General features: G+C 41.4%; 1 protein-coding gene across 1 annotated transcript in view; it reads left to right on the top strand.

Moving 5' to 3' along the window:
- Positions 1–738: 738 nt before the first annotated feature.
- The window catches only part of OSBPL6 (oxysterol binding protein like 6), a 182,165-nt gene continuing 167,747 nt past the window's right edge, over positions 739–15,156 (top strand). The window contains exon 1 of the mRNA XM_078787034.1: positions 739–811. The gene's annotated coding sequence lies outside the window, so the exon portion shown is untranslated. The remainder of the gene's footprint in view (positions 812–15,156) is intronic.

The raw sequence follows: 15,156 nt of genomic DNA, 5'->3' as shown, positions 1-15,156 counted from the left end.
AGGTAGGTGGTTTCTCTGTCTTTTACCACCTCCTTTCTCGTCTTGCATCCTCTGCCCTTTCTGTGTTTTGTCCCCCACTCCTCCCCGCTCTCCCCACCAAGGCCCTCAGGTTTCTGCAGGGTACACACGGTCCACCATCAACCCCCTTCTGGTGAAAGTACGTTTTCCTAAAATACCTGGTTCTCTCTAAAAACGGTGGATAGAGTGGAGTCTAACTGATCTGAATATTCTGAATTGTGAGATTTAAGCTTATTTATCAAGGTAAAATGTGCGTATTTTATTTATAACCAATTTTTGGGACTCAAATGGTTAGTGTCATGTTAAAACTTAATGTGACGTAGATCTGGCGATGACGTCACGACCGACATTTGGCATGACATTCTTTGGGTGCACGGCGGTCCACCATAACAATATTAGCAAGAAATGTCTACCGTCTCGGAGTTGTGTCTCAATAAATGAACTAATATGATTTAAAAATTGAAGTTTTAGTCTTATTTTTAGTTCTGTGGCAAAGAACAGATATGAAGATGTTTTAATTCAGCTTGGCATTGCTTATAATAAATGACGCAGCTCATGTCGTCAGAGCGAGCGTCGCAGTTGTTGGTTGTTGTGGAGTGGCGACAATCGGCGGTGGTGTGAGCGGGGTGGGTGAAAGGTGGGAGGGAGGAAATGCGCCGAAACGTTTTCGGGCGCTCCAGGAGCGGCGGGAAAGCCGGCCACGTGGTGCTTCGCTGCCACGCCTGTGTTCGCGGGGTCGTGCGTTGTTGGTACAACGGCTACCGACACAGCACGACAGCACATGCAGCGCAAGGTACGGACATCTTCTCGCTACCGTGGGGCTGCCTGGGCTCGGTGCGCTGATGCGGGACGGACACGCGAGCCGCCGCGACATTTACCGGTCTCGTCGTATCCTCCAGTCCGAATGAATATACCTGCGCAGTCTGAGCGTTAATGCTGTAAGACGGTCAAGGTGTTCGAGGCGCAGTGATCGGACATCAAGCGGCGGGAAATCCCTTCCAACTCGAGGTCGGTCGTGTTTCGTACGTTCACTTCGTGCTGTGCTCGGCGGCGCCGCATTGTCCTTGAGATGCGCTGAATCTGATGACGTCATACTTTGAATACATCAGAACTCGATCACTGAAACTTATTGCTTATTCATCTTGAGTATGATTGCCTTTATATAATTATGAAATTTACAAAAAGATAACATTATTTCGGTAATTTCGTTCAATAGCTTTCGTCCTCTCTTCTTTAGGGGTCGTTCACAAATTACGTAATGCAATTTTTGCTAAAATGTGACACCTCCCTTCCCTTCCCTTCCCCTCCCTTCCCCTCCCCCTCCCTCCTTCCTCATCCCTCCCTTCCCTTCTCCTCTCCTCCTCCTCCCCTCCTCCTCTCCTCCTCCTCACCTCCTCCTCCCCTCCCCCTCCCCTCCCCCTCCCCTCCCCCTCCCCTCCCCCTCCCCTCCCCCTCCCCTTCCCCTTCTACCTACTCCCCTTCCCCTCCTCCTCCCCTCCTCCTCCCCTCCCCCTCCCCTCCTCCTCCCCTCCTCCTCCCCTCCCCCTCCCCTCCTCCTACCCTCCCCCTCCCCTCCTCCTCCCCTCCCCTCCTCCTCACCTCCCCCTCTCCTCCTCCCCTCCCCTCCCCTTCTCCTCTCCTTCCCCTCCCCTCCTCCTCTCCTCCTCACCTCCTCCTCTCCTCCCCCTCCTCTTCTCCTCTCCTCCCCCTCCTCTTCTCCTCTCCTCCCCCTCCCCTCCTCCTCTCCTCCTCCTCACCTCCTCTTCTCCTCTCCTCTCCTCCCCCTCCTCTTCTCCTCTCCTCCCCCTCCCCTCCTCCTCTCCTCCTCCTCACCTCCTCCTCTCCTCCTCCTCCCCTCCCCCTCCCCTTCCCCTCCTCCCCTCCCCCTCCCCTTCCCCTCCTCCTCCCCTCCTCCTGCTCCTCCCCTCCCCCTCCCTCCCCTCCCTTCCTCCTCTCCTCCCTTCCTCTCCCCTCCCCTCCCTCTACCCTCCCTCCATCTCCCCTCCCTCCCTCTGTAACACTCCATAATGCTAAAACAGACACTCACTAAGATGTTACATAATGCTTGAAGGCTCCCCCCCAATCCCAGGTGTGGCAGATTGAAAACTATTAAGTTGTCCTGTTGCCAGGTATATTTGCCAATATGGATTACTTCTTTCCCACTGTCGTTTCATTACCTCCATCTGTCTGACTGTGAGCAGGATATCTCAAAAAGTTGTGGACGGATTCGGACAAAATTTGGTGGACAAGGTGGGTGTGTGACAAGGACAAGTTGATTCGATTTTGGATAGAATGGCATGAGACCCTCTCAATGCCCCCACCTCCCTGTAACACTCCATAACGTTTGGACAGACACCCATTACCCCTCGATTTTGAACGGTCCATTTTTATATGTGCTGTCTAATTCAACTCGGCTAATTGGTTGCTGCGAATCCAAATGTGCTATTTGCTCGGATTGGTAGATGGCGCATCTATTTTTGCAATGAGCATTCTATTTCCATGATATCCACTGCAGCAATTGCTGACGAAGTTTGTACTCCAGCCAACTGTGATGTGTGAATCGTGATTCCAGGTCGATAATCCCTCGGACATATTAGTTTGCCCACTATTGAAGAGATGCATTTAATTTCTGAAACCTTACCATTCCCAATAGATGTTTTGACTGCTTGCCCAAATGTCTCTTTCTGTGATGTTTGATCTCCAATGCGACTCCCATGATGGCCTCTATCTCGCCAATGACATTTTGAATAGTGCGGCCATGCATGAGTAATGCTGCAGTGAAAATGAACAGAATTGCATTAAATAAGTTTTCATCCAATTATTGATATTTGCAAAGGAGGTTGAAAAGGTTATATGAATGAGATACTCACAATAGTTTAAGACAAACGCGATGCATATGTATATTACACCTCTTAACTGAAATGGACACCATGAACTGTTGTGACATACCATCACTTGCCTCAAGGGTCCTGCCCAACAGTGGGCGGCTGGCTGTTTGAGTAGCCATTACAAGTGAATACTAACTTTAAATTGTAACCAGCAGTACAGATATTGGCATTAAATGGGAAATTTGGCTCAGTTGCAATCTGTAAAAGAACACCGAACCTCCCACTGCATAATTCAGTTTCAGCGACTATACTGAAAACTGCTTGCCGCATCAGTGAGTTTATATTGGCTCGAGAAGCCTTTTATTGGCAAGATCGCCAGCCCACCCCATAGTGAAAGTAATCAATCCACGGACATGTTTCTGGCTCTCTGGCCGTCGTCAGCACTGAGTTGATTTCCACGAGAAAGTTCCCCCAGGATATGTATCAACTCGCAATTTTTCGGTATGAGCTGGCAGGTGGTCCGATGAGGGAGAATGTACGACTAGCACCTTTACCTGGATACCAAGGGATCTTTAACATCCCCCAACTAATTTGAGCAGACGAGACACTCTTTTAACATCCATCCAAGGAATGGCAGACAGAATGATGTTTCCGCCTCCCTGCGAAACACCAGAATGACTGGATAGCTGGGTCGAAATTTGAGCCCAGGCTGGAAATCTCAGAGGTGAGTTTGCATATTTTTTAGCTATCATTCCAGCCATAGTTTCTTATCAATTATACATACTTGCATATTGAAAATAAGAAGTTGGCATCTCTTGGACTATTGTGAGTACTGTATCTTGTTTATAAAACTTTTTGAAAGCCCCAGTTTTATTTTGGATAGGTCCATTGTACTGTCAAGATGGTTCGGAGTATATCTTGGCGTATATTCCCACTTCTATCTTCCATACAATCTTGGAACTCATCAGAGGATCATTGACATTTCCTGCAGAGATATTAGTCATTGACATAGCTATATTGGATGCTTGCACTTCCCTTTGGATTTGGACTTCCAAATATTTTCTAAAGGAAAAGCAGGCCTTTGAATCAGCACCAACAGCAAATTTGACCTGCCCTTAAATTGAAGGTAATATGGACCAATCTGCGACATTACGATCCTCTGTGTGTTCACAGACTCTATCCACCATGAGCTGCTCTACCTTGGGAGAACAACGGGGTTCTTCATAGTGCCACTTTTAAGAGAAAATTGATGAATGAACTTAATTACCAATTCATAACATTGATTTGTTTGGTGTTCCCACCTGAACATGCAGTTCATGGTATTTGATCCCACATTGAAATCCAATGTACTGTGATAAATTTGTCGATTGTCTGCAAAAATGTCTTTGTAATTCATGTAAATATATATAGTTTCTGATGTCCTTGTCTTGGACATGGTATCGTACGAACCCCTCCATGCGCCTTATTATCTGGAGGAAAAAAAACCCACCATTAATTGTGTTTATAAGGAAGCTGCCATTTTGGAATCGATTTTACAATGTACGAATCTTTTATAACACTACAAAGAAGGTTAAATTAAATGGGAGACAAATCTCTGATCTGTAGCATATCAAATATTGAGATATCTTTCCTACCAAACAGCAGATTATATCACTGTAGTCTTTTGTGAGTGATAAATGGGCTCTTAGATGTTGCATTACATTGCGCTTTGCCACAGTCGCAGTAACATATGTCCAACCGCACAATGTGGTACATTTGATAACAGGGACTATGTTTATCAATCATGTTCATTTGTTTCTCCACTGTTGAAGGAGGAACTTGGACATTTTTGCACAATTTAAAAGCTCGAACGTTATTAGATTAAAAACAAATGAAAACAGAAAATATGATTTTAACCTGGGGTCACATTATCATAAGGAAGGTTATTTGATGGGAAAGACAAACAGGCAAACCCATGATTGGGTATGACACAGAATCAATAGAAAGGCTCAATGCTTGTGACCTCAGGACTTCGTCGATCAATTATGTTTAGGTTATTCACTGCAACATTTGATCTATGCAGGAATTTTCATTTTGATCCAACTGAAATATGGAAATATTTAATAACCTTCACAGCTTTCATTCAATCTTTCATTTTTCAGAAGGTCTTAAGTAATTTACGGGCGAGTGTATCTGCCAAGTTTCTTGAATTTGTGATGTTCATACGCTATGTCGTGGACCCCTGAAGCAAAGTCATTTTTTGTATAAAACTATGTGCAGCCAAATGCGTTCTAGCAGACAAGGCACCTGTTCTGCAGACATTTTGCAACAAAGAAATGACTCAGAAAGTTTCAAATTCAAATGTTTGTGAAAAAAATTAGACAGCGTGGCATCGTCTTGAATAGGAATTCACCAAACAGAGGAGGCTACTCTGGATGACTAAAATCAGGAAGGTCACCCTAGAATATTGCTGCCGTTGTTGACTCATTCACCCACTGTGCCAACAAATTTTTTCAGCACCACTGTCAAAAGCTCAACATCAGCAAGGAAAGCTTGAGGAGAATTCTGGGAGCAGTGCATACAAGTCATGAATAACTTTTCACAAAGTGTGGCCATCTGCATTGAGTTAAATGGTGCCCATTTGGAGCATATCATCAAACATCAATTTCGTCAGTAATTATTTAATTGTAAAATTGTCAAATTTCTGTGCAGACAACTGAAATTTGCAGTGATATCATGAATACGAGTGAGTAATATGATCTAAAATTTTTCCAAAGTTTGATTGGATAATATTAAATTTATTAAACATGATGGCCTATGATTTTTCAGGTTTAAATTGTGGGTGGAGTCTGGCCAGCTGTCCAACCAATGGGTGGAAGTCAGGGTGACCATCCATTAGGGTGACCTCTCATTTCCAGAACATGGTGGCCATGTTTGTCCGCCCATTTTGTTACAGACAAATGGACGGACAAATATGTTATAGATGTATAGAGTAGTGTCAAATTCCAAAATCATCATATTTATCAACAGCATATTTCTTATATCGTGGCATATTTCTTAACAAATAAAAAATGTTTTGTCAGCAATCGAGGCAGCGTTCATGTCATTGCCGGGTGGTGTATAGGCAATACAACATGTACACTTTCTGATTGAATTTTTTTTTACAATTTCCCCATAGGTTTGGTTTAATTTGAAGCAAATTTTACTAAACAGTTTTTTTTCTCTCCGAGGAATGTTAATGTGTTTCATGGTGGGACAAACAAACAAACAGTCAGACAGATGGACAGACAGATGGCATTAGCCATATATGTACACATATACACTTATATGTGTATATATATATGTATATATATATATATATATATATATATATGCATATATATTATATATGTGTGTAGGTATATATGTACAATGCCTGCCATAAGTATTGGAACGGTGTAGTCAAATTTGTTATTATTGCTATATTAGTCAAGAAATTTGGATTTGAGCCCAAAAGATGAATATGAGGCAAAAGTACAGAAGGTCATGTTTTATTTCTTGGTATTTCTATGCATATATGGATAGAAATACATACATGCATATAACAATAGCACTTTTATGTTCAGTCCCCCCCCATTTTAGGTAAGCATAAGTTTTGGAACAGATTAAGTTAGAGTAAATTAAAGTCATATAATAGCGAGTATTTGGTTACATATCCCTTGCATGTAATAACTATATCAAACCTGTGACCCATTGACATCACCAAACTATTGGTGTCTTCCTTTGAAATGCCTTGACAAGCCTTTACTGCAGCCATTTTCAGTTGTTTTGTTTTTGGGAGATTAAAATTAGAAGATCAGGAAATCAGCAGATTGACTTGGCCAGTCTAAAACCTTCCACTTTTTTCCCTATTGAACTCCTTGGTTGTGGTGTCAGTGTGTTTTGGGTCATTATCATGCTGCATGGTGAAGCGCTACCCAATGAGTTCGGAAGCATTTTCTTGTACAAGGGCAGAAAACATGTTTCTGTACACTTCCAAAATCATTCTGCCTCTGCCATCATTAGTTACCCCATCATTAAAGGGAAGTGAGTCAGTTCCAGAGGCAGCCATGCATGCCCAAGCTATGACACTAACTCCACCATGTTTCACAGATAATGTCGTATGCTTTCAGAATAGGTGGGCTAGAAAGCTGAAATTTGGCATACTATTGCAACTTGAAGCTGCTATCCCAGAAAAAATCACAAAACCGTCAGCGAATTTATGCAAATGAAAATATCCAAAAATATAAGTTTGCCATTCACTGTGGGTCACGTGACCTAGGCCAATGAAGCTTACACTGGAACTGGTTGCTAGCCAACACTAATACACTACTCACAATAAGTTAGGGATATTGTGGGAGTGAGTTGATTTTTTTTTATAGGGGTTAGGGTTAGGGTATTGAAATCAAGAATGCTGTGTTTTTTCACACTCATTAATAACCATAGAATTAGGACCAACAACTTTTTTCAACATAATTAATACACAAAATCAACCACACCGAAGAACCTGCCAATATCCCTAACTTATTGTGAATAGTGTATGTGCCTCTTCCACCTTTTATTTTATAACTTTTGCCGTATTTATATTAAAAATTACCCTGACTATAAAAATTTTTATATAGGGCTTATTCTAATCACTAATTTTGACTTACATGAGTTATTTAGCTGCTTGAAGAATGCAAGAACAATACACTTCATCAAATATATAAAGCTTATATTTATTATGTGTACATGTAGGATCCAACCGAGGAGTTGCTTGTCGTGTGCAAATATGCCCTACTAGTAATATATATGAAGCTCATTGTAAACACTGACTCATTCATTGACTCATTCACTGAGGTTTCTGTTTAGGAGGACCTGGGTTTGATTCCTCGTCTGGGCATGTAATTTTCCCACATATATAAATTTAATTATTTAATCCTGTTCCTTAATGTAATTACTTCACTACGCCCCCAGTGGTGTTTATAATAGAGGACATGGATTTGTTTCCCCATTGGAGGAAGACACTATCGTGTTCAGGCCATTTGTGCTCCTATGGTTGGCAGCGAGTGCCCCGGAAGCATTGACGGAAAGAGAGTGGCAATCATATGTGTGGGTTAATTGCATGCTCAGTTAGAGTCGCCCAGATAGCTCAGATGGCAGCGCACTGGTACGGTTTTCCAGAGGACCTGGGTTTGAATTCCTGGTCTGGCATGTAATTTTCCCACGTATATCAATTTAATTATTTAAACCTGTTCATTAATGTGATAATCAATTTTCATCCAATTGATTTGACATTTCAATTTACCATTTGAACTTTGTCATCAAATTTTCAACAAAGCTTCATTATGAGAATATGGAAAAGCCAAATTAATGATTTGGTCAAAAGGTCAATATCAGATAAATCATCAACTTTCACCCAATTGACCTGAAATTTTAAGAATTTGCATATTGGGTCACTGAAATTGTTCACAGATCAAAAGCTTGTAGTCACTTTTTTTTTTTTGAGATCAAAGGGTCAAAGGTCAAGGTTGCATAAAGTTGTCAATTTTCATCTTGTATTTTAAAAAATCTGTTTCCATCATGTTTAGCATACAGAAGATGAAGATGTCTGAATACAAAGCAGACATGGATGGCTTTGCATTTTCAAATGCTTTCTAGTTGTGCTTTGGTTCCCAATGATAAGACATAAATAGGATAACAATAGATTTAAATACTGTTTCTGCTGTGTCATCACAAAGTTTTGTTCCACGAACGAGCAAATGAAAGCAAGTGTTGGATAATTTAATCTATGAAGAGACTCGTGGCACTTAGCATTTATCAGGCATGCAGACTATGAAGAAACTTCCTGTTATCTCTGCATTATCTGCTGCAAACATATTGTTTTATACTGTGGCACTGTTTATCCAGAGTACTCCAAATGTGTTAATAATAATTAATGAAACAAAAAGTTGAAGCTCTGATGAGCTCTTGCCATTCACTTGGGAAATGTTTCTAAATTCTACCATTCTCAATTTATTGAGAAACATGTCACGCTCGTCTTAAATATCATACTAAAATACGCCATTTGTGTCTGTCTGTCTAATGAATTTTTGACGCCAATACATTCTGTCGTTACTTATCCAATCTCAACCAAACTTGACAGGATGACGAAGGGTTACACAATGAAGGTTGTAACGCATTTATTTGTCCCCTTCCCCAAGTGGGTTTTCTCCCCCCGAGCGAGTTTGCCCGCCAATGCCGTCAATGGGGTTGCACGTTGAGGTGTATATAAATGCTAAATTAGCTTTATCGTGGCGTTTTTCCAAAGACGCTTTTAATAACAAAATGTATGATAATCGCATATTGTTAATGTTATTACAAAACAATATTAATAGTCGGCGGAGCCGGTGTTGTGAATGAATGCGTACGTATTATGTTGAAAAACCAGATTATGCTGGATCCTTTGAGAATTCCAAGCTTTGACGCACCAAATCACTCAATGGAGGCCGCCATTTTGCGGATGCGGAAGTATGCATAAAAATTTGAGAAAAAGTTCAATAGGAGTTTGTTTCACCCGTCTTTGTTTGATTCACAATCTTATGCACCTCTAATTTGTAATTAAAATACTTTAAGACCAACCTCGTTCCCAGGGCCCGTATGGGCCCTGGTTATCTTCAACGAAAATCGTCACCAATTACCAGAACCAATGAGATTCGAGCATTTGAAAAAATATTTCAAAAAAGCTTATGACCGCGTTTCGGAGGCTGAAAACGGCGTCAAATATTCTAAAATTACGAAGAATTATTTTTTAGAAATCTCGCGGCCGCAGGGAATAGTTTTTCACGGCCGGAAATATCCGAAGTTGAGACGGAATTCACCGAATTAATCAAGAAGGAAATTTTATAAATTTTAATCTCATCCAGAATGCAAATGTGAAATGGTGTCATTTTGAATTAGGTACGGTACCTACTACACCTACCTACTACCAACTACCTAACCTACTGATGCCATAGTGATGGGTAAAATAGTGGCAAGAGGCTTTGGCTTTGCCAGCTCATTGCGGCTTTGCAGTCGGGTACTAGTACTAATAATGTCCCACTTCCCCAAGGCGTTTTTCCTGCAGTGATAATGTGTATAAATAGCTTATAGTTATAATGGCGTTTCTGTGGGAGCAACGGCTTCTACAGGAAGTAAAAATAGTATACACCACAAACATGTATGCTTAGCTTTTTTAACAGTTGCTAATGATATTTATAACACTAAATGAAGAAATTTGGAGGAATCCCAACATCCATGAAGTAAGGTTTACTTACAGAACTGAGCGAAGACCTACTGTACTCTATATAACCCACAAATGTTGGGTTAATAACATGGCCCTTTCTGCCGCTACCGTGGCATTTTTCTTTGCAAACCTTTGAAACTCGCTCCTGCTGTTTCATACGAAACTGAAAGGGAGAAGCTCGGGTTGTGCTCCTTTTCCAATCAGCTAGCTAGCACTTGCCAAGCCAGCCATTCCTTAAAGGTTTTGAATGGAGTGCTTGCTCAAATGCTTAAACCACTTGGCGATCTCTTCACAAGAAACTTGCTTCACCTCGACCCTGCAATAAATCAACTCAAACCGACACGGAATTAAAATGTACAAAAATACCGGCTTTATCTATCTATAATTCCAGTAATCTCTGTGTGTGTGTGTGTTTGTCTGTGTGTATGTCTGTGTGTCTGTGACCGCTGTTTCTCGATAACCACGGGTCCGATATACTTGAAACTTGCCAGGTATATTGCTGGGGACCTGAGGATGTGCCTTTTCAAGGTTTCATATTAATCGGAGAAGTAGTTACCGAGCTATGTCCAAAAAACGATTCAACCAATCAGAGAGCAGCGAGCTATCACGTGTGCCGAACGTGGTGAACAGACTCTGCCTCGGACGGCACATTTGAGAGCGTATTCATTTATTTCACGTTGGCAAACTATGTTGGCGCTATGTTGGCGTTAAACTATGTTTTAAAACTAAATATTAATCGGAGAAGTAGTTACCGAGCTATGTCCAAAAAACGATTCAACCAATCAGAGAGCAGCGAGCTATCACGTGTGCCGAACGTGGCGAACAGACTCTGCCTCGGACGGCACATTTGAGAGCGTATTCATTTATTTCACGTTGGCAAACTATGTTGGCGCTATGTTGGCGTTAAACTATGTTTTACAACTAATTAAAACTAATTTGCGATTCATCGTAACTGCGATATGCGACCTTCCGGACAGTCAAATGAGGTCTTTGCGATTCATCGTAACTGCGATATGCGACCTTCCGGACAGTCAAATGAGGACGTCACTTCCGGACTTACGGATAGTCATAGTGACGACGTACTGATGCTGAACGTGGCGAGCAGACGCTGTAAGGTACGATCGATTGTAGTACACGTTTATAATAACTCTGCCGATACAGGCCCGATTAACTGCAGCGCCATCCGAGCTGCGGGGTCGGGACGATACATTCATTGTACGGTCACATCACGCACTTACGGGCACGCCCATGGGCCCATGGGCGAAGACATTTTTTTTTTTTTTTTTGGCAAGGAACGGGCACCCACGTACGGGCACGTCCTAGTTAATGAAAATGCCGGTAACAAATAAAACACGATAAAACTATATTCTTCATTGGAGCACTCCCACACAGACCCCAATACAGACAAATGATAAAATAACTGGAAAATAAATATGTGTGGTTTGTGGCACTTAGCTCTAAGCTGCTGGTGTATCTCGTCAGGAATCGTCAAAGATTGTTATGAGGCCATGGCGGGAACCACACGCTGTGCCATGCAGCACGTGGGTGGGAAAATTAGGCCTCCATGCACAGTTCGCTCTTCCAGCCGCACTTATCTTTGTCGTCCTCGCGCGGGAACCCACAGCTGTTGGTCCGTAGCTCTTCCTCCTCACGATCATTATGAAGATGTCGGAATACGAACGACTGCTCATGATCAATCTCCCAGCCAAAGAGCAAGACCAGCCAAAAAGCAACCGTTCACTATAGGATCCAGAACGAGAAGAAGCGAGAAGAGAAAATGTCCGCCGTTCCAACTATTTTGTACTTGAGGCTCTGAAGTCATGCCACGATGTCTCCATCTCCGCTCATATCAGCGAGTCTCATCTTACCAGTCCTTGTGCCCATCAAATCCCAGACCAATCACTGCTCTTCGAGGCATGGCCTCACAAACCTTTTGTCCTGTGTGCTCACCAAGTCAATGTTATCCACGGTAGTGTTCGATGCCTGGTTTCCGGTTGGTTTTTAATTAGTGTCATTAATTTATGGTGTCGATTGCTTGGCTTGGCTATGGTGCGTAGTACGGTGTCATAAGGAACACAGGAAAGACTTACAGAGGCAATTACATACAGTGGATTAATTTACCCATAATTTCTCGCTAATTAACAAACACCACCCATCTCATGGTGGGCGAAGACACGAGCTTACAAGACATCTGGTCTACACAAATTTCCTACTTATGATAAATCGAGGTTTCTTCTTCTTCACAACAGTCGGAGCACACTAATCTATACACTCTACCTGGCTCTAAGGTCATCATTGTCTACCCCATACAAACGTAACAATATTTTACCTTGCAGTGACATTAATTATTGTTTTGCTTTCTTGTCAATGCTATCACCAACAAAATCCTGACAAAGTGACATTACATATACCCAACTACTTCATAATAATATTGTGCATACATATTTTGGTTCTTTTATTTTTGCCTTGAATGCCTTAAATTGTAAACCGATCTATTTTGGTGCAGGTCTAAACCCTTCTTATATTTATTTAAATAAAGAAACGTTATTCATGTGAGCGTCTATTGCTAAAAATCTGTAGTCTGACATATAAAGTAGAAACATAAGAGTGGTAGTTTAGTTAAATGGTTAAAACTTTTGTGATACGACCATGTTGGTTTCTCAATAAAAAAAACTTTTTTTTAAATGGTAAAAAAAATATGAATAAGAATAAAATAAACAAATTTCATTTCTGTCACTGATTGATTGTTTTTATGTTAGACCATGGACTTCCAATCTCCCTTCTTAAGGGTATGGTATCTTTATTTTGAAAACGTTATACTGGCACCAATGTATGTTGTATTCAATACTAACAACCTATGCATGGTTACATTTAATACAATTTTGCATCGCACTATAAGGTACTTGGGTGGTTTCAGGTTTGTACAATAATTAGAATTGCATCTCAACGGCTAAATTCTTTGCCAGAGCACCTCCTTTTCTGGAATGAGCTCACATACAAGCTTCACAAAGGAGCCATTGGCTGCAGAGGTCAGGCTGAAAGAGAAACGTTAAACGGTTTTTCCTTCTGCACAGTGCACTGTACGCGTCTCCTCCACCCACCCGTACCTCGACAACACTCCATTCATCCTCTATTGGCCTGCAGGCCCTCAATCTCTGCTCTTGTAAATATTTTTCTGCCGTGCTCTTTGTTTTAACGGCATTGCAAATTTTAGCACATAAGAAACAGAGCTCTTTTTAAATATTTTATGATTATTTTCACGAGTTCCTCAACATATTGTCAGCATGGTGACATACCATTGATGAACCAACTGTTTGAGCAGATTGAAGACCACAGCATTGTTGGTGGCTTTAAGATTCCCTGTCAGCTGATTATGTCACCATTCATGTGACCATCAGACAGCTCATTTGAAAATAATGATTATACGTTTTCTCCTTTATATATTTGGAGACAGACAATACATGTAGAGCAGTTGGGATTAAGATAGTTCAGGCATCAACTGTGGCGTTTAAATTTTGGAAATATGTCAGTAAATCTATTATGAACTATTATAGACTCCAGTCTATGTTGCACAGTTGAGCATTGAAGCATGTCAATTACCTCAGATGATAAAGTTAGAGTATGATGCTGTGTGTTTGAATTGTCATTGTGCATTTTCTTTATGACTTTTTCTAAGTCTAGACTGTTGGAAAAGCTGAATGACATTGTAACAGCTTTACAGACTGGTATGGGTAAAAATACGCTAGGCAGACAAAAGCACATGGGCACAATAAAAGTGAATGGTTTGAGTGGCAGGAATGAATGAAGGAGAAAAGGTGAGTGTTGCGAATGTGGTCAGTGAGAGTACAGATTTGAGGTGGGTCTGAGAGAAAGCATGAGGTGGTGATAAATGGCTCGCTTGAAGGATTGTAGGGAAGAGCGTGAGGGAATAGACACAAGGAGAATAGAGGGATCAGGAATGGAGGTGATTGAGATTCCACCTAAGACTTGTGGAAAGAAACTAGGTATGGATTACTGATAGAACATATGGGACTGCGAAGAGAGGAGGGAAGTATGAGGGAGTGGGGATTGGAGGGAGGGCTGTAGGTGGAAAGAGAGAAGATAAGTTGGGGAGAACAAGCCAGAAATGTGGTGAAACAAAAACGAAAGTCCAACAATCTGCTTGTGATTGGCAAGGAGCAGATCCTGGGATTTGACCTAAGGATTCCAATGTTTCAAAGACATTTTGAAGGAGATAGATAGTGAGGCCTTGGAGTTCCAGCGTTTGTACTTCTTCCAGGTTTCTTCCAGGAGAAGTAAACAGCAGGGTTCCTTGGTGGATCCTTTGTTGAAGGACAGAGTTGGAGTTTGGGACTTTTTGTGTTGAAACATGTTCCAGGTCATTGACCAAAGACTTGTGTTTTTTTTTTTTCCAGATCTGCAGACAGGAATTCTGCGGTAGCCTGCCTCTGAGAAGTGTGATTCACTGTTTAGCACAGGATGGAGTCATCAGCAAAATCGTATGGAACAGTTTTCAGGGAACTATAGATATTATTGATGTAGACCTAGAGTATGAGGTTGGTCCTAAAACATTGCTTGCAGGACACCAAACTCAACAATAAGATCCAGAGACATAATGTTTCTGCTCATGGATAAATTCATACGACCATTTAAAAAGGGCCCCTGAAATAAATAAATAAATCTATATTCTAATGTCATCATATGTAGGCACATAATTGTCCCAAATGCCTGTTCAAATTTAATGTTGTCTCTCATAGTTATGATACGCTTATTCACAATGTACATTCGTATACTTTTGCAGAAATTACAAAGATTTGGCTTCTTAATTTTAAGTTTGCCTTTTTAACTTTGGCATCTCAACATTTCTGCTGCAAGGATCCGAAGTTCAAATAATGTGTACAATCCCGCCTATTGATGTTGTCGTAACTTACGTAAAAGTACTTTTTGTCCTGCATGTGATTTCTGTACAAGCTGCCCCAGGAGTGTAAGATCACTTTTAAGCTTAAAGGACAGAAAATAGAGTACAAATCAACACAGCATGTGATGTAGGTGGAGTCGTGACTGTTTGGA

This window comes from Myxine glutinosa, chromosome 1 (genome assembly GCF_964187855.1).
Source record: "Myxine glutinosa chromosome 1, kmMyxGlut1.1, whole genome shotgun sequence".
In the NCBI taxonomy this organism is placed as follows: domain Eukaryota; kingdom Metazoa; phylum Chordata; class Myxini; order Myxiniformes; family Myxinidae; genus Myxine; species Myxine glutinosa.
Note: the sequence above shows the minus strand (reverse complement) of the source record. Positions and strands in the feature narration are given on the sequence as shown.